The 23114-nt window shown below is 44.7% G+C and overlaps 1 protein-coding gene and 1 pseudogene across 1 annotated transcript in view; one reads left to right on the forward strand and one right to left on the reverse strand.

Annotated features, from left to right (window-relative positions):
• The window catches only part of PPP1R16B (protein phosphatase 1 regulatory subunit 16B), a 104123-nt gene that overhangs the window by 48596 nt on the left and 32413 nt on the right, over nt 1-23114 (reverse strand). The window lies entirely within an intron of this gene.
• Nucleotides 16958-18672, forward strand: LOC119842101 (annotated as a pseudogene).

A 23114-nucleotide genomic window follows, 5' to 3' on the forward strand; every position in this document is an offset into this window, starting at 1 on the left:
GGGAGGGAGAAATACCATGGGGAAATAGTTTTACTTTGTGTAATGACTCATCCATTCCCAGTCTCTATTCAAGCCTAAGTTAATTGTATCCAGTTTGCAAATTAATTCCAATTCAGCAGTCTCTCGTTGGAGTCTGTTTTTGAAGCTTTTTTGTTGAAGTATAGCCACTCTTAGGTCTGTGATCGAGTGACCAGAGAGATTGAAGTGTTCTCCAACTGGTTTTTGAATGTTATAATTCTTGACGTCTGATTTGTGTCCATTCATTCTTTTACGTAGAGACTGTCCAGTTTGGCCAATGTACATGGCAGAGGGGCATTGCTGGCACATGATGGCATATATCACATTGGTAGATGCGCAGGTGAACGAGCCTCTGATAGTGTGGCTGATGTGATTAGGCCCTATGATGGTATCCCCTGAATAGATATGTGGACAGAGTTGGCAACGGGCTTTGTTGCAAGGATAGGTTTCTGGGTTAGTGGTTCTGTTGTGTGGTGTGTGGTTGCTGGTGAGTATTTGCTTCAGATTGGGGGGCTGTCTGTAAGCAAGGACTGGTCTGTCTCCCAAGATCTGAGAGAGCGATGGCTCGTCCTTCAGGATAGGTTGTAGATCCTTGATGATGCGTTGGAGGGGTTTTAGTTGGGGGCTGAAGGTGATGGCTAGTGGCGTTCTGTTGTTTTCTTTGTTGGGCCTGTCCTGTAGTAGGTGACTTCTGGGTACTCTTCTGGCTCTGTCAATCTGTTTCTTCACTTCAGCAGGTGGGTACTGTAGTTGTAGGAATGCATGATAGAGATCTTGTAGGTGTTTGTCTCTGTCTGAGGGGTTGGAGCAAATGCGGTTATATCGTAGCGCTTGGCTGTAGACAATGGATCGAGTGGTATGATCTGGATGAAAGCTAGAGGCATGTAGGTAGGAATAGCGGTCAGTAGGTTTCCGATATAGGGTGGTGTTTATGTGACCATCGCTTATTAGCACCGTAGTGTCCAGGAAGTGGATCTCTTGTGTGGACTGGTCCAGGCTGAGGTTGATGGTGGGATGGAAATTGTTGAAATCATGGTGGAATTCCTCAAGAGCTTCTTTTCCATGGGTCCAGATGATGAAGATGTCATCAATGTAGCGCAAGTAGAGTAGGGGCATTAGGGAACGAGAGCTGAGGAAGCGTTGTTCTAAGTCAGCCATAAAAATGTTGGCATACTGTGGGGCCATGCGGGTACCCATCGCAGTGCCGCTGATTTGAAGGTATACATTGTCACCAAATGTGAAATAGTTATGGGTCAGGACAAAGTCACAAAGTTCTGCCACCAGGTTAGCCGTGACAGTATCGGGGATACTGTTCCTGACGGCTTGTAGTCCATCTTTGTGTGGAATGTTGGTGTAGAGGGCTTCTACATCCATAGTGGCTAGGATGGTGTTTTTAGGAAGATCACCAATGGACTGTAGTTTCCTCAGGAAATCGGTGGTGTCTCGAAGATAGCTGGGAGTGCTGGTAACAAAGGGCCTGAGGAGGGAGTCTACATAGCCAGACAATCCTGCTGTCAGGGTGCCAATGCCTGAGATGATGGGGCGTCCAGGATTTCCAGGTTTATGGATCTTGGGTAGCAGATAGAATACCCCAGGTCCTGGCTCCAGGGGTGTGTCTGTGCGGATTTGTTCTTGTGCTTTTTCAGGGAGTTTCTTGAGCAAATGCTGTAGTTTCTTTTGGTAACTCTCAGTGGGATCAGAGGGTAATGGCTTGTAGAAAGTGGTGTTGGAGAGCTGCCTAGTAGCCTCTTGTTCATACTCTGACCTATTCATGATGACGACAGCACCTCCTTTGTCAGCCTTTTTGATTATGATGTCAGAGTTGTTTCTGAGGCTGTGGATGGCACTGTGTTCTGCATGGCTGAGGTTATGGGGTAAGCGATGCTGCTTTTCCACAATTTCAGCTCGTGCACGTCGGCGGAAGCAGTCTATGTAGAAATCCAGGCTGCTGTTTCGACCTTCAGGAGGAGTCCACCTAGAATCCTTCTTTTTGTAGTGTTGGCAGGAAGGTCTCTGTGGGTTAATATGTTGGTCAGAGGTGTGTTGGAAATATTCCTTGAGTCTGAGACGTCGAAAATAGAATTCTAGGTCACCACAGAACTGTATCATGTTCGTGGGGGTGGAGGGGCAAAAGGAGAGGCCCCGAGATAGGACAGATTCTTCCGCTGGGCTAAGAGTATAGTTGGATAGATTAACAATATTGCTGGGTGGGTTACGGGAACCATTGTTGTGGCCCCTTGTGGCATATAGTAGTTTAGATAGCTTAGTGTCCTTTTTCTTTTGTAGAGAATCAAAGTGTGTTTTGTAAATGGCTTGTCTAGTTTTTGTAAAGTCCAGCCACGAGGAAGTTTGTGTGGAAGGTTGGTTCTTTATGAGAGTATCCAGTTTTGAGAGCTCATTCTTAATCTTTCCCTGTTTGCTGTAGAGGATGTTGATCAGGTGGTTCCGCAGTTTCCTTGAGAGTGTGTGGCACAAGCTGTCAGCATAGTCTGTGTGGTATGTAGATTGTAATGGATTTTTTACCTTCAGTCCTTTCGGTATGATGTCCATCTGTTTGCATTTGGAGAGGAAGATGATGTCTGTCTGTATCTGTGCGAGTTTTTTCATGAAGTTGACAGATTTCCACTCTATACGGCTAAATTCAGTGCCTTGCATAATCACAGGTTTCAGAGTAGCAGCCGTGTTAGTCTGTATTCGCAAAAAGAAAAGGAGTACTTGTGGCACCTTAGAGACTAACAAATTTATTAGAGCATAAGCTTTCGTGAGCTACAGCTCACTTCATCGGATGCATTTGGTGGAAAAAACAGAGGAGAGATTTATATACACACACACAGAGAACATGAAACAATGGGTTTATCATACGCTGATTTGAAGGTATACATTGTCACCAAATGTGAAATAGTTATCGGTCAGGACAAAGTCACAAAGTTCTGCCACCAGGTTAGCCGTGACAGTATCGGGGATACTGTTCCTGACGGCTTGTAGTCCATCTTTGTGTGGAATGTTGACTTTGTCCTGACCCATAACTATTTCACATTTGGTGACAATGTATACCTTCAAATCAGCGGCACTGCGATGGGTACCCGCATGGCCCCACAGTATGCCAACATTTTTATGGCTGACTTAGAACAACGCTTCCTCAGCTCTCGTCCCCTAATGCCCCTACTCTACTTGCGCTACATTGATGACATCTTCATCATCTGGACCCATGGAAAAGAAGCTCTTGAGGAATTCCACCATGATTTCAACAATTTCCATCCCACCATCAACCTCAGCCTGGACCAGTCCACACAAGAGATCCACTTCCTGGACACTACGGTGCTAATAAGCGATGGTCACATAAACACCACCCTATATCGGAAACCTACTGACCGCTATTCCTACCTACATGCCTCTAGCTTTCATCCAGATCATACCACTCGATCCATTGTCTACAGCCAAGCGCTAAGATATAACCGCATTTGCTCCAACCCCTCAGACAGAGACAAACACCTACAAGATCTCTATCATGCATTCCTACAACTACAATACCCACCTGCTGAACTGAAGAAACAGATTGACAGAGCCAGAAGAGTACCCAGAAGTCACCTACTACAGGACAGGCCCAACAAAGAAAACAACAGAACGCCACTAGCCATCACCTTCAGCCCCCAACTAAAACCTCTCCAACGCATCATCAAGGATCTACAACCTATCCTGAAGGACGAGCCATCACTCTCTCAGATCTTGGGAGATAGACCAGTCCTTGCTTACAGACAGCCCCCCAATCTGAAGCAAATACTCACCAGCAACCACACACCACACAACAGAACCCTAACCCAGGAACCTATCCTTGCAACAAAGCCCGTTGCCAACTCTGTCCACATATCTATTCAGGGGATACCATCATAGGGCCTAATCACATCAGCCACACTATCAGAGGCTCCTTCACCTGCGCATCTACCAATGTGATATATGCCATCATGTGCCAGCAATGCCCCTCTGCCATGTACATTGGCCAAACTGGACAGTCTCTACGTAAAAGAATGAATGGACACAAATCAGACGTCAAGAATTATAACATTCAAAAACCAGTTGGAGAACACTTCAATCTCTCTGGTCACTCGATCACAGACCTAAGAGTGGCTATACTTCAACAAAAAAGCTTCAAAACAGACTCCAACGAGAGACTGCTGAATTGGAATTAATTTGCAAACTGGATACAATTAACTTAGGCTTGAATAGAGACTGGGAATGGATGAGTCATTACACAAAGTAAAACTATTTCCCCATGGTATTTCTCCCCCCCACCCCACCCCCCACTGTTCCTCTGATATTCTTGTTAACTGCTGGAATTAGCCTACCTGCTTGTCACCATGGAAGGTTTTCCTCCTTTCCCCCCCCTGCTGTTGGTGATGGCTTATCTTAAGTGATCACTCTCCTTACAAAGAAAAGGAGTACTTGTGGCACCTTAGAGACTAACAAATTTGTTGTTAATTTGTTAGTCTCTAAGGTGCCACAAGTACTCCTTTTCTTTTTGCGAATACAGACTAACACGGCTGCTACTCTGAAACTCTCCTTACAGTGTGTATGATAAACCCATTGTTTCATGTTCTCTGTGTGTGTGTATATAAATCTCTCCTCTGTTTTTTCCACCAAATGCATCCGATGAAGTGAGCTGTAGCTCACGAAAGCTTATGCTCTAATAAATTTGTTAGTCTCCAAGGTGCCACAAGTACTCCTTTTCTTTTTGCGAATACAGACTAACACGGCTGCTACTCTGAAACCTGTCATTTTAATTAGGGCACCCTACCTGCATTGAGAGCTCATGTTCCCAGTTAAACTGCTATCCAGAAAAGAGGCCACTAAAAAAGATCCTGAAAAAAAAGCTTAATTAAATGAAATAGATTAAGTCGCACTGTAGTTCAGCTTTATTATTTTTCCTTTTAACCTTTACTGGGCAGTTTCTATATTGAACAAAGATGTGCCCAAAAAGTCGCAATTCTACAACAAAAAAACTTCAAAAACAGACTCCAAAGAGAGACTGCTGAATTGGAATTAATTTGTAAACTGGACACCATTACATTAGGCTTGAATAAAGACTGCGAGTGGATGTGTCATTACACAAAGTAAAACTAATTTCCCCATGTTTCAGAGCAGCAGCCGTGTTAGTCTGTATTCGCAAAAAGAAAAGGAGTACCCGTGGCACCTTAGAGACTAACAAATTTATTAGAGCATAAGCTTTCGTGAGCTACAGCTCACTTCATCGGATGCATTTGGTGGAAAAAGCAGAGTGCATTTGGTGGAAAAAGCAGAGGAGAGATTTTCTCCTCTGCTTTTTCCACCAAATGCATCCGATGAAGTGAGCTGTAGCTCACGAAAGCTTATGCTCTAATAAATTTCAGAGTAGCAGCCGTGTTAGTCTGTATTCGCAAAAAGAAAAGGAGTACTTGTGGCACCTTAGAGACTAACAAATTTATTAGAGCAAGTGAGCTGTAGCTCACGAAAGCTTATGCTCTAATAAATTTGTTAGTCTCTAAGGTGCCACGGGTACTCCTTTTCTAATTTCCCCATGTTTATTTTCCCCCCTACTGTTCCTCACATGTTCTTATCAACTGCTGGAAATGACCCACCTTGATTATCACTACAAAAGGTTGGTTTTTTTTCATTCCTGCTGGTAATAGCTCACCTTACCTGATCACTCTCATTACAGTGTGTATGGTAACACCCATTGTTTCATGTTCTCTGTGTATATAAAATCTCCCCATTGTATTTTCCACTGCATGCATCCGATGAAGTGAGCTGTAGCTCACGAAAGCTTATGCTCAAATAAATTTGTTAGTCTCTAAGGTGCCACAAGTACTTCTTTTCTTTTTGCGGATACAGACTAACACGGCTGCTACTCTGAAACCTAGCAAAATGTCTAGCTATCAAAAAAATTAGCAGGCATAACATAATACTTGAGTGTTTATATTGCTCCAGCAAATTTTTCTTAAACACATAGTTCTGGCTTTTCCAAATTACCGCAATTAGTAAAAGTCCATTATTACTTTTCCGTAATTTTCCATATCTTGTTCGCAACTCAGCCACAATTATTTGACAATCATCCCACAATCCATCCCCATCCGCCCTGGTTCCTGGTAGATGGAACTCTTCTGGGTTTGGAAGATTGCTTGGTTGCCTGCAAACAGCTAAACATCCTCCTTCCCACCCACCAAAAAACGGTCTCTTGGGAGAGTCAGCTGTTCGCTTCTGGGATTTTAGGGGGACAGAGTGACTGATACGTTCATAGTCCAGGACCTAGGTGGTAACTCCACAGTGGGGTAGGAAAGCCTGTTGCCAGTTGCAGAATAAGCCTGAAAGAGACAGCCACTAATCCTTACATAGCACTTTTAATCTTCAAAGCACTGTATGATCATTAAGGCTAAGAGTTTGTCATGGATATTTTTAGTAAAAGTCAGGGACTGGTCACAGGCAATAATGGCACGGAAGCCCGTGACCTGTCCCTGACTTTTACTAAAAATATCCATGACAAAATGAGGAGTCTGGGCACCGCAGGTGGGCTGGGAGCTCCAGGGTCCCCCTCCACTGCCGGCTCCAAACTCTGGGGGTTCCCCCAGCCTCTACGGAGGCCAGGCCGGAAGCTCTGGAAGTCTCTCCTGCCGCCCGTGGAGGCGGAGAGCTGCAGGTGTCCCCCTTGCCACCTGCGGTGGTGGGGAGCAGTAGGGGTCTGTCACGGAGTCCCCCGGGCGATGCTCTGGAACTGCTCCCTACGAAGCCAGGCAGGACTCTGGTGAAGCCTCCTCTCTGTGAGCAGACTGTCTCCAGGGCAAACAGCTCACACAGCTTCCACCTTCCTGGGTCTGACCTCAGAGCATTCAGTATCCTCTACCCCTCCGTGCGCTTCCCACAACAAGTCTGCCCAGGCGGGGCTCCTGAGGAAGTCAGAGGGTCCTGCACCCCAACTTCGCAGTCAGACGTGACTTTTAGCCAGCCAGTAAAACAGAAGGTTTATTAGACGTGGTCTAAAACAGAGCTTGGTCTAAAACAGAGCTTGTAGGTACAGAGAACAGGACCCCTCAGCCAGGTCCATTTTGGGGGGCAGTGAGCCAGACAACCACATCTGCACTTCACTCCATGTCCCCAGCCAGCCCCAAACTAACTCACTCTCCAACCCCTCCTCCTCTGGGTTTTGTCCCTTTCCCGGGTCACCTGATTCCTTTGTTCTCCAACCTTTAGCTATCACCTTGCAGAGGGGAAGGGCCCAGGCCATCAGTTGCCGGGAAACAGGGCGTCGGCCATTTATGTACACTGGCCCTTTGCTCTGCAACAATTACATGCTTATCCCACCACCTAGAGACTTAAGAAATGCATAGGGGAAACTGAGGCACCCCTTCAGTATTCAGAGGAAACATTAAGAACAGTCCCACTTCTTCACAGGGTCCCCCATGCCTGCCGCCTTCAGCAGCAGGGGACTCTGCAGCTCCCAGCCAGGGCTGGCTGAAGTCATAGAGGTCTTTGGAAGTGACAGAATCTGTGACTTGTATGACTAAATCGCAGCCTTAATGATCACTCATCCCTCCCAACATGACTCTAAGGTGGTCCCTCCATGAGTCCTGTGTACAGCCACTAAGGAAACCCAAGAGCTGCGTGAACTATAGCTCTTTGGTTTGAGGATGCCACACGAACACAAAGAGACAAGAAGATTTCACTAAGCAGCCCTCCTTCTGAAGACTTGCTGTAGCAGTAGTAAAGCAGGACAACGTTGCTAACAGGTGGTAATCCCAAAAAATCTGGCTAGTGTGAAGCAGGAATCCTGGAAGTAAATGCTGTGGAATATCCTCCTTCAGTCCTGGACTACTGAGCATCTCGCTCTCATCTAATCCTCTGTGTCTCAAAGTACAATTTAACTATGTCTCATGGGCCCTAGGCTTTGACAAATGGGTCTTACAAAGGATCTGCTACTCCTAGTAACATACAGAGATAACACAGCCAGACAGCTGACAGCAAATGGATCCTCCTCTAGTAAATCCTCTCACTAGTGAGATTAGCTCATTGTTATGCACAGCAGTCAATGCCACTTACCAAGGGCTAATTTTAGTTAAAAGAGGCTGCTTAGCATAATGAAGGACTTTTATGGGCTCCTGGACTCCCACTCCATTGGTCAATCTTTAACAGCTACCTTAAAACCCTCTCCCCTCATTGCAGCCATGGAGCTGATTATTAACATGATGGCCATCTGGTGACAGCAGACTTAGTGGCAAGGGAGGAATGGGTTGGAAGCTGGCAGATCAGCCCGCCCTGCTGCTTTCAGAAGTCCTCAAAAATCTGTCCTTTCCGAACATCATGTTAATAATTCACTCCCAGCATTGGATGCAGGGTTTAAATTCAGCTGGAGCTGTCTGGAGTGGAGCTGGTAAATATTTTTAAACCAGCGGGGCAGAAGTCCTGGCACCTCCCGCTTGGCAGAAGCCCCAAGCCCTGGTGCCCCCCATGGGGCTGAAGCCCTGAGCCCCAGTGCCTCCAGCTGGGCTGAAGCCTCGAGCTCTGGTGCCTCCTGCAGGACAAAACCTCCAACGCCCCCAGCTCGAGCCCCAGCACCTCCCATGAGTGGCTCCAGGAAACACTCAATGAGAATTTAAGCCCTGATTGGATGAGTATGGTGCTTTCACTGCAAGGGAGGCTGGCATTGCTCACTGTGTAACAGGGTCTTTAATTAGTCACCATCTCACTTGGGCGTCTGCTAATTGACTCAGTTTCCCCAGAGTGGCATTCTTCTTTGGAGGGGGCTACGTCTTGTAGGAGCCCACTGACTGAGCACAGTGAAGCAGGATGGCAGATCTCTGGTGGATTCAGTTTGTCACATCCCTGCCCTCTAAGATGCTCGGATATCAGTGATAAGTACAGTAACCACCAAGGAACTGCCATACCAATCAGACCAGTGGTTCATCTAGTTCCGTATCCTGTCTGAGCGGACAGTACCAGATGCTTTAGAGCCGAGTGCAAGAAACCCTGTACAGACAGTTATGGACTAGACAGATTAACAGACGCTGCAGAGCTGGGCCCCCTTTCTCTTCAGAGAGGGACTTTACATGTTCAGTTTCCTTTTGATCTTAAAAAGAAAAGGAGTACTTGTGGCACCTTAGAGACTAACAAATTTATTAGAGCATAAGCTTTCGTGAGCTACAGCTCACTTCATCGGATGCCGAAAGCTTATGCTCTAATAAATTTGTTAGTCTCTAAGGTGCCACAAGTACTTCTTTTCTTTTTGCGAATACAGACTAACACGGCTGCTACTATGAAACTTTTGATCTTGGGTTCCCAGCTCTGGCAGGTGAGCCCTTCCCAATTAACAGCTCAGCCAGTGTTTTCTTAATGACCACTTAAATGTTGTCCCCCCATAGGAATCTCATCTCTAGTTACTGTTTTGTTTCCTGCTGGTTTTCCCTAACAGCCCCTTTTGACTAAACTCCGTATAGTCAGACAAAAACGTCCCTTATAGCATTGGACAAGTATAGCATACGAAGGATGCAACAATTAATAGAGCAGCCCCACATCTTCCACAGAGGAGACAAATTCAGATGGAGGCTGCAGAGTCACTTTCATTTCAGAGTGGTTTCAGAGTAGCAGCCGTGTTAGTCTGTATTCGCAAACTGTATTAGCCTACCTGCTTGTCACCATGAAATGTTTTCCTCCTTCCCCCCCCTGCTGTTGGTGATGGCTTATCTTAAGTGATCACTCTCCTTACAGTGTGTATGATAAACCCATTGTTTCATGTTCTCTCTGTGTGTGTATATAAATCTCTCCTCTGTTTTTTCCACCAAATGCATCCGATGAAGTGAGCTGTAGCTCACGAAAGCTTATGCTCTAATAAATTTGTTAGTCTCTAAGGTGCCACAAGTATTCCTTTTCATTTCAGAGTGGGTTTCTCTGCTGGGAAGTGGATTCATTTCCACTCAGGTGAGCAAAGAGTGGCAATTGTAAAGGAATTTAAACATATCGGGCTCCTAACAAAGTGTAAAATATTCACTGCAAAAACAGCAAATGCCTGGGCTGAAGGGAAAATTCATCCCTCATTTCCCAGCCCACAACAAATCTGGAAGCAAGGCTATCTCCCTTTTAACATGTATATTTGCCTGTAACTTATCAAATTGCAGCTTCTGATGAAGTGGGGATTTTCCCTTGTTATGTTGTATGGGAGCCTATGAGAGTCTTACTGTTGAGACTATGTGAGTTTTACTGTTTTGCATGAATACTTTGTGTGCCTCAGTTTCCCTGTGTGCTGCACCAATGCCTTGGTGGTGGGAATTAGGGTGTGTGACTTTGGCTGAGACCCTCAGGGGCAGGTGAGGCTGCTCCAGTTGCCTGCACATAAGCTATGGCCCGTGCCCTTAGTAACCCGAGACCCAAGAGGGGGCTGCGACCAGGTGACATCTTTTGCCCAGGAAGCAAGACAAAGACCAGGAGGAGGAGCAATGCGGGTGTCTGAGGTCAGGTCACTGGAACCTGGCAGTCTGCTTGGGGGGACTGGAAGAGGGGGAGTCCAGGGCATCTGGCCCAGGACTCCCTAAGATGGACTTGGCTGAAAGTCACTGATTCCTGTGCTAACAAGTTCTGTTCTACTCTGTGTTCCTGTCAACTAATAAACCTTCCATTTTATGCTGACTGAGAGTCACTGCTGACCATGGAGTTGGGGTGCAAGGCCCTTTGGCTTCCCCAGGAGCCCCGCCTGGGCAGACTTGCTGTGGGAAGCGCATAGTGAGGAAGGGGATGCTGAATGCACCAAGGTCAGACCCAGGAAGGTCGAAGCTGTATAAGCTTCTTGCCCTGGCGACAGTATGCTCAGAGAGAGGAGGCATGCTACCCCAGAGTCCTGACTGGCCTCATATGGAGTAGTTCCAGAGCATTGGCCCGGTGACTCCGTGACACAGCTATATACAATAGTATCCCCTTTATCCAAATGGAGCTGCCATTATTTGGATATGGAGGTGTCCCTCGGCTGTTTTTTTCTATTACAGATTCCGCTAGAGGTGAACACAACGACAGTTATGTAGAATGTCATGGCTGTCATTATGTGGTACACCATTGCTAACTCAGTTAGGCAGTGAAAGAACCCAGATACAATGGCTCCAAAAGCACTTGAGCTGAAGAAGAGACTCCATTCGGCTATGATATGCAGTCAGATAGCTTCGATCCCATTATATAAAACTAGCCAAGCTCATCACAATGCAGCAGTGAGGGAGAACTATGTGTTCCACCTAGTTCCCTATTCAGCAGAGAGCAACATGTAAAGACTAATACCCCATCCTAGGCTTTGCTAGCTCCGCTTACTCAGACATGAGCAACAAAGACATTTGGCTAGTCTCACAGCCCGAGGGGCTGTTTTAGTTATGAAATGACAGCTTTTTCTTCAATTGGCTGTTCAGCCAGCAGCTAAGGTGGCTCTCGAGCGCCAATGTGTCAGCATACTTGAATATTATTGAAGCAGCTTCTAGTGGCCCCAGCCATGGCATTTCAGGACTGCTGGTCATGGTGCTGCAGACTTGGGAACTCTTCCCAGAATACCAAGTAGGCTATTGATTGTGACTGGTGTCACAGCATGACAGAGTTTAACAATTAAGCCACTCTTGCTAGGAGATTTAACAAGCTTCTCCTACCTCTTTCCTGTCTCATGACTGGAAAGCCCAGAGTCACTTTCTGTTTAAGGGAATGAGAAGGGTGTATGCTCCATCCTGTCAGAATCAATTTCCAAAACAAGGTGACTGAAGCTAAATGGGAACTACCCCACCCCCCACCATCCCTCTGCTAATTGGTAAGTCACTCCCACAGAAGCTGGAAACTTCCTGCACTAGTTGGGATGCATCCAGAATCCATTCCTGAGAGGCACAAAACTCCAGTTTGGGGTTGATTAGTACCAGGAGCAAGGAGTGTTTCTATTGGCAGGCTTTGCACTAACATCTACTCGCAAGGACTAGGAGGCTCATTGACTCTGAGTAACTCATTCTTAAGGAGCCAAATGCCCAGGGGTGCCATTCATGGAGTTCTCACAGAAGTCACCAGGCCTTGTAGGTGCTCAGCACATCTTCGAATTTGGCTCAGTAAGACTAAACCTGCATTTTGCTTCAGGAAACCTGGCAAAACCCAGAGAGTGTGAAAGATTGCATCCAGCAGAGCCATCCAGTCATGGCTGCTCTCACATCTCCTGGGTCCCTGCCCCAACACATTGCTACAGGGAGTTACTGTAGCTACCGACAATTTTCCCCAGCTCCAGCTGTAACTCAGACTGTCAATCCTACTTAGTTTTAGGAAGCTGTTTGGGAGGTGATGCCCCTTAGCTGGAAAACAGGTCTCTGAATGCAAGTAAAAGAAATGTTTCATGCTGTCATTCACCATCATAATTTCAGTGTCCACTATCCAAGTATTAAAGGGCTTACTGAGTAAGTCAAAAATCTTGGACCACTCAGTGGTCCAGTAAAATTGGTGTCAGAGGACATGATGATTTGAACGTTGACTCCACAATACAGGGTGAACTTGGAACTTCCCCTGTGCCTCAAATTTATTGCTTTTAAAAGGGCTGCAATGTGGTAGAAGATAAGAATGGATTCTGGGATGCGGCACCGCCCCATAGCCTCTGCCTGATCAGTTTGCTGTTTGCATGATGGTCCTACTATGCACCCTTTAGTGAGCATCATGGTTGTTGGTAACCCTACCAACCCAGTGACCATTTCATAATCACACCAACATGGAAGTCCTTTGTGATCAGGACTGTTACTGAAATAGACAGGGATTATTTTTTTCCATGCTCTTTAGTGCTTAGATTCTATATTGATTGCTACAGTAGGTAAAAGCCATAGATTGTTCAACTCAGTGACCCATCGAGATCTACACTAAGGAGTGCTATCTGACAGCGAGGCATTAGTATTATTACAAAACCAGGACACGTTTGTTTGTTTTTTTTCTGACATCACTCAGCAGCGAAGTTAGACTTTAGTCAGTGTTGCTGCCCACATCAAAGGAAGTTAGCATTAGACTCTGAGAAGAATGAGGGGAGATTTGATAGCTGCTTTCAACTACCTGAAAGGGGGTTCCAAAGACGATGGATCTAGACTGTTCTCAGTGGTAGCAGATGACAAAACAAGGAGTAATGGTCTCAAGTTGCAGTGGGGGAGGTTTAGGTTGGATATTAGGAAAAGCTTTTTCATTACAAGGGTGGTGAAGCACTGGAATGCATTACCTAGGGAGGTGGTGGAATCTCCTTCCTTAGAGGTTTTTAAGGTCAGGCTTGACAAAGCCCTGGCTGGGACGATTTAGTTGGGGATTGGTGCTGCTTTGTGCAGCGCGTTGGACTAGATGACCTCCTGAGGTCCCTTCCAACCCTGATATTCTATGATTCTGAGACCTGCATTGATACCTTGCTAGTGTCTATTTAAAAGCTTTCAAAGCAGCTGCATGAGAGAGTTAGGAGACTGCCCCAGTCTATAGATTCCACTGGGACTGTCCTCCTTTGGTGGAACACGACCCCATTGCTAATGAGGGCTATTTCAGGCAACCTAACCACATTTAATTAAAAAGAAGAGTGCATTTAGCTGCCTGAGGAGTTTTCCTGAGGTCTGACAGACTGTGCTAATTAAGAGAAACATACACAGTTTAAAAAAATCAGGTCTGAAAAGTTCTAAAAGTCACAGAAGGACTGTGAGCTCTTATATAGGTTAAAACTTATTCTTTAAGTGTTTGACTGAAATCTCCTCCCCTGATACCCTCACTCACACACACACACACACACACACACACACACACACACACACAATAAACTTGTTCTTTATTCTTTTCCTTCTTAAAGCGGATTCCTATTTCTATTATGTGTCTCACATTTTGAGAACGTGTTATCTTAAAGTGCTGGCTTCACCTCACAGGGGTGTTTAAACTGAAAACTCCTCAGGGCATGGATCCTGTCTTCATATTTGTCTTTAAAGCACTCTGCACACTGACAAGATTCTAAACAGATGTTTAGCACACTCAGTTTTAAGTGTACTTCAGATTTGCAACAGTTAAAAAGCCATCAATATTACTGTAAGACAGAGGCCCACTGGTGGTTCACTATGTGTCCGCAATTCTTATTGGCCCTGACAAATTCACTACACCTAACACATTACTGTCATAATATTTATCTATAGAGATGCCTTGTAAGGTACTGATTGAAAGCCGTTAACACACTGGTCATTAATATCATTGTGAAACGTATACAGTAACACTATACGAGGAATTATGCACACATTGATATTATGCTTTAGAGTCTGTAACCAAAGGAAGAAACAGGTTGGCTTCCAGATAGGTAGTTATCTCCCTGTCCCTAATGCAAATGGAGCACCGTGAAGCCAAATACAATCAGAGCAGTATTTGTGTGTACGTCAACAGGAAAAGTCAGGCTGACTGGGGGATGTGACATCGGCATGGGAAGACACCAGAGACTGAGGCCATGTCCACACTGCCACTGTACAGCGCTGCAACTTTCTCGCTCGGGGTGTGAAAAAAACTTAAGTGTAGTCAGTGCACCAATAGCTACTCCCCTCATGGGGGTGGATTTTTTCAGCGCTGGGACTAGGTTGCGACTGGTGCCGCGACTGCACAGCCGCGGCAGCACTTTAACATTGCTAGTGAAGACATACCCTAAAGCTACGAGGAGTTGTTTTGTCTCGGGGTGCAAAACAATGTGTTTGGGGGAAACATAAGTGGACGCAAAAAGACATTTTGTTATCCTCTTACAGATGAGACTCCTGGGGGAGGACACGGGGGGGGGGGGAAGAACCATGAAAATCTGGGCCCTGATTTGATTGAAAATCAGTAAGGTTAAGATTCAGTCTCAGATATTTTTAGTAAAAATCAGGGACAAGTCAGGGGCACGAAACAAAAATTCAAGGAAGCCCACGGCCTGTCCCATTTTTTTTTTTTTTTTTTTTTACTAAAAATACCCTGGGGGGACGGGGGACTAAGAGTTGGAGCACTGCCAGGGGATGACCTCCAGCAGCTGCTCCAGCCCTGCCGCTACTCCTGTGGCAAGGGCTGACCACCGCTGCTCCAGCTCCAGTGGGGTTGACACAACCCCAGCCTCTTCTTCAGCAGTGGTGCTGCTGCTTGGGCGGCCCTGCCGCTGTGGAAGACATCATGGAGGCCCCGGAAAGTCCCAGAATCCATGATCTCTGTGACAGAATCATAACCTTATTAATCAGCAAATTCTGCAGAAAAACTTTGAGGGTGAGAAAATTGCTTTTAGCCTAAGGATTGTAGCTTGCTAAAGTGATGATTAGTATCTTAAAAGTATGTTATAGTTTTATTTATAACCAAATACTCTTTCCACTCTCTTTACTCAATATCACTTAAATCTCTGTATTTGTTAATAAACTTCTCTTTGTTTTATTGTAATTAGATCTCAGTACTGTAATATTAAACAATGTGAATTCTTACTTCAGCCAAACATGCTGGAGTGTATGCTGTCTCGCTGGAGATAGCAAACTTGGTAATTTCGGTAAGTATTTAGTGACACAGGCTGGATGCTCCAGGGGAGTGCTTTGCCAGGGAGCTCAGGAACTGGGGTGAACCAAGCATTACCCATAAGGCAAAGTAAAGAGCTGGCAGAGTCCCGAGAAGTTTGTCTACGGCAGGGGCAGGCAAACTTTTTGGTCTGAGGACCGCATTGGGTTTTTGAAATTGTATGGAGGGCCGGTTAGGGAAGGCTGTCCCTCCCCAGACAGCCAGGCATGGCCTGGACCTCACCCCCTATTCACCCCGACCCCCCCTCTTCTCACCCCCGACAGCCCCCCTCGCCCCCCGGGACTCCTGCTTCATCCAGCCCCCTTGTTCTCTGACAGCCCGCCAGGGACCCCTGCTCTCGGTCCCCTGTCTTTTCTGCAGTGGGTCACATTTTGGGACAGGGAAATGTCATTTTATTGAAATAACAAATTCCATTGTGGAAAATGGCTATGAAGAGATTTTCTGATCTGGAGAATTGGAAAGAAAATAGTTATTTTGACATATCAAATCTTGAGTCATTCAGCATCGAAATTTTACCATCTCAATATTTCCAACTGAAAACTTGGGAATTTTGTTTTGCAAAAAGTTTTGCTAGGTTTTGTTCTAATTCGGAAGGGAGAGTCATTCTGAGATGCTGCATCTTCCCACAGAAGGAAATTTGTTTTTCAAACAGCTCTAGTTGTGTAACTAATTAGGACAAAGCAACAGCACCGTGAAGCTAGCAAGTCCCCGCTATGAACAGGATTAAGGTAAAACATGGAGGACCAAGGTGGTTCAGTGGGGTTGCTTTCAACTTTATTCCAATAGCCAGTTGGTCATTAGACCTGCTCTCCTCACTCCTCTCCTTAGAGACTGGGCAAGAGTCCTCCTTATTAAAAGGACCTATCCTCTTGCCCGCCCAAAGCCCAGGCACATGCATCAGCATTAATATGATCTCTAGAAACATCCAGTTTCCTGTGGTAAATCAGATCTTTGGTGCAGCCAGGCTGGCATCCTGCCTCAAGGAGCAAACAGACTTTTTGACTTGGCCCAGGCAATATAAAAGGGGGGCATTCCCTTCCTGGGAGAACAGGTGGGTCAATAGCCCACTTGGAAAAACTAAAGGGATAGGTTTAGCATAAGATAATAAGCCAAACTCTGGGACACTGTAAAATGTGGTATACAGTGCATGCTGAGTGTAAGGAGGAAAATATTATAGCTGGATCCCATTTCACCTTCAGCTAGAGTTCAAAGTGAGGGCAAATTTACACCAACCTGGGATTTTCTGGAGGGCAACTTCAGGGATAAGCAGTCACAAACCCCACTTGACTTCAGTGCTTACTGCAGGCTGCATCTGATCTATTGTTTCCTAATTAAGGGCAGCGGAGCTGGGATAGTCAGCAATGTACTGGTTTTCCTCTGACCCTCGAGATAACAGAGTTAAACTGGCAGCATGGCAGTGTTAAACTGTGGCTTGTTTGCTGGCGTATTTACTAGCCATGGAGTGATGGGGAATAAGGTAAGCCAGGCTCGGAACACTTTTAATGATCCTTCCAGAATCTGATTTTTTGCCATTTCATTCTTAAGAGGTGATAAGGTTTCCCAAACTCAAACTCAGATTACTTACAGCTTGGGAAACACATGGCCAGGTTCCAGTGGAAAGCAAACACCAGAGAAACAGAAGCATTACAATAGGTCATCAGGAGCTACCTTGACAGCTGCCATAGCAACTGGTATTAAATAAGGAATTAAAGCATTCTTCAGGGAAGTAGGAGAACTGCAGCTTGTGGGATCCGAAGCAAAACAGAGGCGTGAGGAGAATGAATATAAGTGAGTGGCAGGGGGTGCGGGGCCAACATCATTTACACAAAACATACATGCAGTTACTCAGCCATACTATGGAGATATCTATAAATACACTACGACACCTGATCACAGCCTAAGCCCTAAGGAGCAGGTACTGCCACTGTAAATATATACAGGCTGACCAGGGCCAGGTTTGGCTACATCTTCATTTAAAATGCTACAGCGCATCAGCGTAGAAACTCACTACAGCAATGGTATGGGAGGGGTTCTCCTGTCAGCATAGTTAATCCACCTCCCTGAGAGGCAGTCACTAGCTCGACAGAAGAATTCTTCCATCAACCCAGCACTGTCTACATGAGGGGTTAGGCTGGCTTGACGACGTCACTCAGATGCATGGATTTTTCACGACCCAGAGCAATGTAGCTGGGTCGACCTTCCTTTTTAGTGTAGCCCAGGCTGCAGTCATGAAGCCAGGACAGGGATTTAAGTCTGGAAAGAATAAAGCAGATTACCTTTAAATTTCTCCCTGGGCAGGAGAAAAGGCAAAAAGAAAAGCCTGCAGGCATGTTAAACTGCCTCACATCGGCAGGTGCTAGACGTGGCCAGTTTGTCTGTGCGCCGCACTGCCGCCATCATCATGGGCTTTAGAACCTCAGATCCGCTGCCGGCCTCCAACTCCACAATGACTTCCTGGCCGACAAGAGCTACATCGAGGGGTATGTGCCCTCTCAGGCTGACATTGCCGTTTTTGAAGCACTGTCTACCCCACCTCCTGCTGACTTGTTCCATGCTCTTTGCTGGTACAACCACATTAAGTCATATGAAAAGCAAAAGGCAAGTTTGCCAGGAGTAAAGAAGGCTTTGGGGAAATATGGTCCTGCTGATGTTGAAGACTCCATAGATGCAACCACAGATAGCAAAGATGATGATGACGACATTGATCTCTTTGGATCTGATAAGGAAGAGGAAAGTGAAAAATCAAAGAGACTGAGAGAAGAGCGTCTTGCTCAATATGAATCTAAGAAGTCCAAAAAAACAACTCTTATTGCCAAATCATCGATCTTACTGGATGTGAAACCCTGGGATGATGAGACCGACGTGGCCAAATTGAAGGAGTGTGTCTGAAGCATTCAGGCAGATGGCTTAGTCTGGGGATCTTCCAAGCTGGTTCCAGTTGGCTATGGTATCAAGAAGCTTCAAATTCAGTGTGTAGTTGAAGATGATAAAGTTGGTACAGATATGTTGGAAGAGAGAATAACAGCCTTTGAAAAATATGTACAATCAATGGATGTAGCTGCTTTCAACAAGATCTAAACCCTGCTACATCTGAAATAAAAGTACTTGAAAGTTAAAAAAAAAAAATTTAAAAAAAAAATAGTCCATGGTCTCATTCTCTGCTCCCTATGAACTGTCTGCAACCATGATTCCCCCGCCTCCCCCCACCCCCCAGCCTCTTCAGGAAAGGCAGACATGCGAGGGCTCTCCGCACTGGCTTTTCCTCCTTAAGTCACCAATATTCATTTACAAACCCCTCGACCAATACAAAATGTGCCATGTTTAGCTCTAGACCACAATGCCTTTGTGCACTGCAACTTTAGATGTCCAAGATCATTATCCATGTAGAGACACAGCCACTGTTTTGTTCTAGGTTGCTGCCACCGTCCATTACACAGGAGATATCTTCCAATCACCCCAGGTGCCTTTATTTTTGCTCTCTTGTGGTTCTCTTTACTGAAGGAGCTGAAGAACATAGGTGGTTGCTATTTGAGTGTGGGAAATAACAGCACAGTGGGCCGGTGAGGAGGAGGAAGAGCTACGTTTTGCTTACTGCAATAACTTCCATGCTGCCATCCCCATTTCAGCTAGCTGATATCTGTACTGTGATACCAATTCCTCTTCAGTTACAGACCCTCCAATTCGGCAGCCAGATCAAATGATACTTTTCGGAGTCTGAGCTAGTAGCTGGAGCAGGGACTGGAAACCAGCCAATTTGGGTTACAGGCCCAGCTCTGCAAGTGACTCATTGACACCCTGGGCAAGTTACTTGAACCTCTGTGCCTCAGTTTCCCCATCTGTAAACAGGGTAAATAAAATCTCCCTCGGGGGAGTCGAAACATTTAATGTGCTTTGAGGTAGTTGGCTAGAAGGTGTTGTGTACATGCCAACTATTATTGGTTTGAGTCTTGGGGAAATTATGACCTTTGATTTTTGGCAGCTGCAGGATATTAAAGCGTAAACAAGAATCTCTAAGGGGCTGGCTTGATGGCAGTTAGCATCACCTGCTGGACATGTGCATTGCCACATGCTTCCCAACAGCAGCCCTTCTTGAGGGCCGAGGAAGGTGTCCCTGCTAGTTCTTCGCAGTTGTAAGTGCAGCTGTGACAGGGGGCACTGACAGGTTAAACGGGAGAGATTTAGCGCTTTGTTTTGGGCACAAACATCCCCCACCCACCCACCCACTTGAGCCAAGATAACATAAATAATCTGCTTTAAGCTTACAAAAGCCATGACATTTCCAGCTAAGGCTGCCACTGTGTGCTTGGCTTGGCTTGCTGAGATTTGGCAATGCAGTGTTGCAGAGAAGATGGTGACCTTACCTGCCATACCCATCTTGTCTCTCTAACACAGTAAAAGCTTTGTTATCCGGCATGTTGGCGGTATGGGGAGTGTCAAAAATTCCCGTTAACTAAGAGTTATACTTACCAATGGAATACCAATTGTCAAAGAATTAGACTACAATAAAATGAATAAAGTATAAAATAGTATACAGGTACTCACCAATCCAGTAGTCATACTGCACTGAAGAGTGGTTGGTTTCTTGAAGCATTTAGGTGTATACAGGTAAAGGTTTCTGTACAGTAGGTTATCTTATGACACTACATATCACTATGGACAGCGCATGGTGTACACCCAGATCACTAAAAATATCCTTAGCACTAAAACTATACTGAACATAATTTAATCTTTCTTTGATGATTCAGAAGGCACTTCAGGATCTTGCAGTACCTCATGGTCATCATTATCAACATCAACTGTCAGTGTAGATGTAGAAGGTGCAGGAGATTGGGCTGAATCTGTAATGACCCTGTGACACACCCTGGAAACTGCTTTTTTGAATAAATCCCTGATATCAGCTTGCTTACTTGTTTTCTGCCTCTTTTGCATAAAAGTAGAGTGCAGAATGTGCAATTGCATAACCAACTGCACCATATACTAGTCCCGGTTACTAGACTGAAGATGTGTATTGGGAGATATCAGAAATGCCGGTTAATAGAGCTTTCTTGTTGATAAAGTGCCAGACAACACAGCTTTTCCTGTATTACATATTGTGATATGTAATAGCAGCCTCAAACACTGACATCCTATTCCATCCACACACTAAACAGGACAATACACTGTTTGACTGAGACAATATCATACCCAGACAATCAGTGGGATTACCCATGCCAAAGGAGTCTGTTTAAACCAAGCCTATATAGACTAGAAGTGTGCAGCACACATGATCAACAGTAACTGCAGCTAATAGGAATTAATGGCTGTTCACAGCCAGACAACTCAGCTGTTTTAAGAGATGGTTCTTGTTTAAAAAGTACAAGAGTAAAGAGTGAACCTGCCAAAGTGTGTCAGGTTTTAAAAGTGAAACCAGGGAGACAAAGCTGCTGAAACTGGCCTCAAAACCACATTTTTTCCAACACTTTAGAAGCAGCTTAACCAATTTAAGCTACTTTTGTTAAGAAACAAAATCCAGGAGTTGGCAAGAGCCATTGGCCAAGTCCAGATCCATTTTAAATGCTTGGATACAACTGAACATTCTTTATATGTTTTTTAAAACTCCTATATAGTGGACCCTAAATGTTGGGTCCAAACTACTTGTCCCTCTTTAACAAAGAATGTTCAGTTGTATCCAAGCATTTAAAATGGATCTGGACTTGGCCAATGGCTCTTGCCAACTCCTGGATTTTGTTGAAAATAATGCTTTTTTATGGATTTTCAGTGACTGAAGAGATCCATAAAAAAGTATTATTTTCAATTTTGCCATTCAACAATATATTAGTAACCCAAGCACTGCATGACAGATACTCTGCTAGCAATTGATAATGCATCCATAGCAATCAAGGTTTTGCCATGGACTCCTGTGGAAGTGGGATCAGATCTGTAGTTTGCAAAACAAAAAACAAACCAGAAAATGAGCTGAATATTAACAGAACATGAAATTCAAGCTTCATTGTGTAAAGTGAGAGAGCATGCTGGGACAGAGCATGCACACCGCATAAACTGAGAAGTTAGATTAACAATCTTGTTTTCATTTTATCAATCTCAGATTAAGTAACACAGGCAAGTATTTTTGTTTTTTTAATATTTGCGCCAATTTATAAAGGTTACAATTTTCAAACCAGGATGTCTAAAGGGGCTGTGCACTTTTGGTTTCTATTGCAGTTAACAGGAGCTGCAAGTGTTCAGCACTTCTTTAAAAAAAAAAAATCATTTTCCCCCCACCCCCTTTTTTTGTTGTTGTGGTGCTGTGTGTGGCTTTAGGAGCTTAACGTTTGAGAATTTTGGCCTGGATTTTTAGTTTGACAGAGTATCTAGACATGGTGACAGGCGCATTAAACAGAGCCCGACCCCCCTCTTTATGGTCTATTTGTCATTTCAGATGCCTTGAAACAGAAAGAGCACATGCCATAAAGGGCTCTCCTCAGTGGATAGTGTAAATGCTTTAAGTAGAGCTGTTTGGGAATTTTTCAATGAAACAGCTTTTTAGAAGGAAAATGCTGATGTCAAAACCAAGTGGAAAAGTTTTCATTTCAAAAGTTTCCCATTTTGAAAAAAAAATTAAGTTGTCAAAGTTTCCCATTTTGATGTTTTGGAAATGAAACATTTCATTTCAATTCAAAACTACTTTTAGTTTAAACATTTAAGGTAATTTATAGTAAAAAAAGAAATTAAAGGTCAATATTTGAATGAAATGCTTTTATTGACCCAATCTGAAATTTTCCATTTGCAAAAAATTTCACAGTTTACTTGTCATCCCTATTCAAGACAGGGAAAGTTTTTGAAATCTCAAAAGTCTGACAGGACAGGAACACAGTTTCCTGCCTAGCTCTGACTTCAAGCAGCCAGGAAGAGTCATCCATTTGTTAGACTATCAGACAGACTCCCAGGTTCTGATGTCACTGACAATTGCTTAATTGCCATACGTCAGCCAGCCTGGTTGTAGTCAGATACAGACTGTATAAGCATAAGCACACACCTCCACTAATTTACCATTAGAATAATTTCACCTTTGCCAACAAGGCTGAAACTGACGTTTCCCTTGTTGGTGCACTAGAAGGAATGGATTTTAGTGCCCAAGAAGCCAAAAAAATTGTGTATTATTGAACAGAGACCTTGCACATTTAGGGCTTGATTAATTTATTAAATATATATCCTGATTCTGCTGGGGACAACTAATTTTTTTTTTCAGGCCCTTCAAGGCAGCACAGAAGCCAGCAGAAAAATCCCCCCTCAAACAGGTAAATGCACCTACTGATAAAACACCTTCAAGCTTGACTGCATGCAGGAAAAGCTGAGAAAAAGGCTTCAGGAAACTAATCACGTGGGTGGAAAATTAAGGCACCTTATAAAAGGATTTTTAGTAACAAGGGAACAGATCACATCAACTTGGAAAGGCTAGGGAAAGCAATTTATAGACGCTAATTAGGGCCTCTTTAAAATGCTTTTGTAATCGACAAGGTCAGTTTTATACTAAAATAGTGCAAAGAAAAGAAAACAACACGGACTACGCATTCTGAGCATAAGATTCT

The sequence above is a fragment of the Dermochelys coriacea genome, chromosome 13 (assembly GCF_009764565.3).
Source record: "Dermochelys coriacea isolate rDerCor1 chromosome 13, rDerCor1.pri.v4, whole genome shotgun sequence".
NCBI lineage: Eukaryota > Metazoa > Chordata > Testudines > Dermochelyidae > Dermochelys > Dermochelys coriacea.